The 5707-nt window shown below is 35.1% G+C and overlaps 1 protein-coding gene across 3 annotated transcripts in view; it reads right to left on the reverse strand.

Moving 5' to 3' along the window:
• Positions 1–3181, reverse strand: part of LOC130050337 (protein mono-ADP-ribosyltransferase PARP14-like) — a 32165-nt gene extending 28984 nt beyond the window's left edge. Inside the window, exon 1 of one of the 3 annotated variants that reach the window (XM_056150161.1) lies at positions 2835–3181. The gene's annotated coding sequence lies outside the window, so the exon portion shown is untranslated. The remainder of the gene's footprint in view (positions 1–2834) is intronic. The other 2 variants (XM_056150162.1, XM_056150163.1) reach the window with 2 other exon arrangements.
• Positions 3182–5707: the final 2526 nt, after the last annotated feature.

Raw genomic sequence — 5707 nt, forward strand, 5'->3', positions numbered from 1 at the left:
TGAACTTGACTTCCTAATTATTCCTGCAGATATTAAATGCTCAATATGTTTTCTAACTTCATCTATCATAGCTGGTGGTATACATCTGTACCTTTGTTTACTAGTAAAAGGCATTTCATCCAGTAAGTTGATCCTGTGTTTAACATCTGTATAATGACCGATGTCAGTATCTCCCTTAGAAAATATACCCTTATAGTGCCTGAGTAATCTCCATATATCCTCTATCTGCTTATCAGATAAATCAGTATTATCCAAAGTAAGATTCCTAATCTGTTCTGGTTGGTTATCTTGGTGTGCTTCATCAGGCAGGAGCTGACTCAACTGCACTAGTTGTACTTCACAAAGCACCGACTTTGGCTGAACTGATACCATCTGTGTAGTTATATTGGATACGTCTGGGCTGAAAAAGTCATGACTGTTGGAACTATATCCAAATCCTTTGACAAAATTGACTTTTTTGTATGTTCCAAAATAGCATACGTATCAGGGTGCTGAATCCTGCTATTGGCATCAATGTATCCTCTTATACAGATGCTACTATTTGGCTTGATAATGATTTTAGAATTCTCAGCTGAATGAACCAAGGCTAATCTATTGTTTGTCCTTTTCAGTTCCCTTTCCTGCATCATCATAGACCTAAATGCCAAGTACCATGATGTAAACAAAGCAGCATTCTGTAAAAACCTGTCTCCAAATTGATCTCTACAACCCTCCATTAAATGACGTAAAATGTTAGTGCCAATCAACAAAGGTGTCTTTTCACTGTATGCCGTTGTTGGTACAACCAAAAAAATACATGTATGAGAATCAGATATAGGGATACCCTCTGATTCCAACTCAACCTCTATAAATCCTAAATAAGGGAGAGTATCGCCATTTGCACATTCTATTTGCAAAATGTCATTGAGAAACTGCAGTTCTCTATGACTCAGATTTTCTCTATAACACTTTTCGCTGATTGTACTAACAGCACTACCAGTATCAACCAAAGAATTCACTTCTATTCCATCTACTTTGACCACTGCTTCATTGCTACTACCTACAATCTCCTCAAAAGGGCGTGCTCTCTTTGCACCTAGTACCCGCCCCTCGTACAAGGTGGTCCATAGTTTAAATTCTTTGAATGATCTAGTCTGACTGTGCACTGCCATTTAAAATGCCCATATTGCTTACATCTATATAACATTGAGGTCCTAAATTCTCAGAATCATGCCCTCTGTCCTGATTAGAATCTTTTGAGAAATCGGAATTGTAATTCTGCTTATTCCTAGATCAACCTCTTCCTGAAGACTTGTTTCTATTTGGTTGGTGGTGATATGTTTGTTGTTTAAGATCTGAAATCTCCTTACCCATAGCTTTCATTGTCATCGACATATCCCGTACTAAATACTTGAGCTCGGATATTTCTGACTCTTTGCTAGTACTTGCACTGTCAGTCACATTCTGTTGAGCATTTAATGCTTTCCTAGACCCTTTTTCTGCTACTGGGACTTTATGTTCTCTCTCAATTTTTCTAAGTTCTACTCTCAACTTGTCAAAATCTGCAATCATTTCATATTTGAAACCAGATATATCTTTCAACTCTTGTTGAAGACCAGACCAAAATTTGGACTTCAACATCTCATCTGATCCAAAACTCCCTATCAACCCTTGTTCAACAAGTTTCCTTAAAATGTCTTCCAGCCTACATGACCATGAAGTAACATCTTCAGTCTGTTCTTGCTTAGCGCTGTAAAATTTTGCAAGTAATTCCTCTTTTGTATCAACTCTACCATATACACTCTCAAATTTCTCTAGAACAGCCTTAATTCTAACACCAGGTCCCAATCTCATCAAGATTCTGCTAGCTTCACCTCTGACTGACCTTCTAATTGCCTGCATAATAACTTCCTCTTTATAGATCTCATCATGCAATAAACTTTTTACTTCGTAGCACCACTGGTCATAATCTGCTTCACCTTTAGTGGCACTTTCCCCATAGAAAATGGATAGTCGAGGTTGACTATGATGACCTGATTGCATTATAGTTATCGGTTTAGATTCAACTTCTTCCTCTGATTTTGCTTTTGCTGAAAAATCTTCAAGCCATTTTTTAAGATCCTCGGGTGTATCTGTTTTTGGCTTTAGACCTAATTCCTTAAAAGCACTTAAAAGCTTCTTTTCATCCTCAGATGCCATAATTTAAACCAACCGAGTTCTCGAAAACGACAGCGCAAATAAACCGTAATATGAAATGAACACGATTTAGTGCACTGAATTAACGATCATCAACTGAAACGCGCAAGTGTAAACACACGGTACATACACCAAGTATGATAATGTCTAGCTATATCTCATGCAAACTACACACCAATGATAATATTGAAGTTTGACAATGAAATATTATGGTAGTTGTTTTGTAAAACTAGTAATTAATACCTTTGGTTTTATCAACTGGACACTTCCGGTTGAAAATACGCACTTCCGGTAGACGACAGACAAACTATATCAACCAGAATTACCTTAGCCAAGTCACTGTCAATGTCTACTTGCTTATACCAATCTGACACTGAATGCAAACTGAAATATGTATCAATAACAAACTGACAGACTCAGATCTAATGATAAACTCCCAATTATCTAATCTTAATACCACCAATCTCTGACTGTATAATCACCAAGAAATAATGTCAAATAATATGCAAATAATTGCGCTCAACTTGTTTTCTTGGTAGCTATTAACTTAATTATCAACAAAACTTGCATGCAATGTTAGTAGTGCCATGCTATGACCTAACATAACCATTTATTTAAAGAAAGAAATTTTGAAATTTTATTTAGATTTGCTTGCTTACCGATCTGCTGAATTTAGCCTTGACTGTGTCTGTTGTCGAATGGATCACAAACACAATTAAAAAAAAAAAACCAAAAAACACACACACAAAAAAATCACAGGGCCATGAACAATAGCACAAATAAACACAGTAAGATAATCCAAAGAATTGTTGTTGTTTGTTTTGTTTTTTAAATAAATGAAAGTCCAAACGATCCAAAAAAACACAAGTTGTGTCACTGTCAAACAATGTTTACATCGAAACTGCATTATTTCCGGTGTGACACGCAGAGACAAGTAGTACGTAAAACAATTCGGAATCTCTCTGTCACAATCCGAATTCTGGAATTCCATTGGTTGATCAAAGTATTGGATCCGCCCTCCGAATTCACAAGTCCTTGGCGATTTTGAATCCGCTTTGACGTTACTTGGATCCGCCTCTACAGGTGTGCGCCTTTCTTGCGGAACAAAATCCAGCGAACCGGTCCAATCTGATGAGTTGATTTCACTCGTCTGGCTAATTGAATTCTGTGGAGACCAATTTTTTTGTCCTGTGGAAATAACTCACTGTGGGTGTTCACACGAAGCGGGGCTATTCAAACCAAACTGGGGGCTCCAAATGTAACTCACGATGCGTTGATAGAAATACAACAACAGCGTAAATCCTTGTTAAAAGTTCGTGTTTATATTTCATTCAAATAGTATAAATTGAATTGCCCTAAGCCGCATATGAAAATGTACATCACGTCAAATACATATATACATTTTATACATGTTATATATACATATAAATTGAATCATTTGAAACTTAGCATAAAGTTATATCAAATGATATTCAAGCACTTTAATCACAATTTTATAAAAGTGATCCACCGAACTTATTCATATTTAATAAGTGAGAAAAATAAGATTAAAAACAAAATATTTATATTATTGCTTTAGTTGACTTTTATATTGCTTAAACAGTCTAAATAGTATAACTTACCAAAGTTATGGTCTTTAGGCTTGATATTTATCAAATGTAAAGCTGTAAACTATATTTCAAAGCTTCTTTGGTGCTACTGCAATAAAAGTTAAACATGCACTTTGTTAGATATTAGCAATATAATTAAGAGCGCCAACTGCGATGCTATTGCTTCCATAAAAACAAAGAAAAACCAAACATACCATGATGGCGAAATAGCTCCAACTATAACTAAAACTCAAACGTCTGAACACTTCAAACCCACTGGACAATATGAAAAAATCCAACCCTGGTCTAAAGTCACATGACTATAAACAAAGCAAGAGGCGCCAAACGCTCACCAAAACTTTTGGCGGGAAAATACTAATTACATCAAATTGGAAATTAAATAAAATCAAAGCTGCTTGCCATTGTTTTGGCATAAGTTTCTAGTAGAACTTTATTATACAATCTTATAAATTGCAAATTCAATTCTTTTTAATCATAAAACTTAAAAGTTATTTACAAAATTTTCACACAACTACATTTATTCGCGTTATATAACGCGAAGTTTCTTTTCCCAGCTACGAACATGAGCTAAATTATGAAAGCCTATTGAGTTCATTTTTGTAGCAGAAAAACTTCGCTTTATAACACGTAATTTTTGCGAATAAACGCGAAACTTTCGCGTTATATAATGCGTAACTACCGCGAATAAATGCATCACGTTCGCATTATAACGTATAACCTTTACATTGTGCGAATAAACGTGTAACTTTCGCGCTACAACAGTAAATTTGCGCGAATGAACGCAAAATCGTTCGCATAATGTGTAACTTTGGCGAATAAACACGAAATTTTTGTGTTATAATGCGTAACTTTCGCGTTATGTGCATAATTTTCGCGAACAAACACTTTCAGAGGATTAAACACATTTTGCGGCGAATTTTGCCGACAAGATCATTCTTATATTAAAGTTTTTTCTAGAAAATTTCCAAAAACTAGTTCAATGTCATAAAATCTGGTAACATTGGAAAGGTCTTCTCACAAGAAATGCACATGCTTAACGTAAAAACATTACCTCTTACTATTTGAACAATGTGGCTTATATTCGAATTTTTTTTAAAAAAAGTAGGTCAAAGATCAATATTAAAGTTACCAGATCAATGATTTTGGTGTCAATGGAAAGGTCTTGCCACAAAGAATACACATACCAAATATGAAAGGTCTACCTCCGATATGACCAAGGCTAGTTTATTGCCACAGACAGACAGGCCAAAAACTATATGCCCCCAAATCTTTGAGGGGGGGGGGGGCATAAAAATGAACCTTTCACGTAAAATTTGGTTTTGTTGTTGTTGTTTTTCGCAAATATGTTCAACACTCCACCTTATTATCTCCCCTTGGAAAGCAGCTATGATCCTTCATTTGGTAAAACTTAAATCCCTTTACTTTAAAGGTGTATTTTGTGCCAAGCTAGGAATTGGCAAAGTGGTTTTGGAAAATAAAATAAAATGTGAAAGGTTGACGATTAGTTGAGTGAGTAAGCTAAAAACTGAACATTTAATCTCTTGTAAACTCCTAGCCTTTCAAATGCAAAATCGTGGCTTCATTGATTTTATTGATCAGGTTTATTTGTCAGAGCGGAGCAATATCTCTTCAGTAGTTAGTCACTATTATGGATGGATTGACAACTAGAGATTAATGCCAATTCATAAAATTAAAAAAGAAATGAAGATATGGCTTTCGATGAAATACACAGAGAAATTTTTTCAGGAATTCAAATGATTTTTGTCATGTAACTGCAATCGTCTACAGTTTATTTTTTTTTGGTTGTTTATGTGCATATTGAACACCATTATCCTGTAACATTTTTCACAAGGCATCACCTGATCATATGTTTATCTCACATATTTACAACAACTCACATACAGAATATTAGAACACACCAG

The sequence above is a fragment of the Ostrea edulis genome, chromosome 9 (genome assembly GCF_947568905.1).
Source record: "Ostrea edulis chromosome 9, xbOstEdul1.1, whole genome shotgun sequence".
Classification (NCBI taxonomy): Eukaryota; Metazoa; Mollusca; class Bivalvia; order Ostreida; family Ostreidae; genus Ostrea; species Ostrea edulis.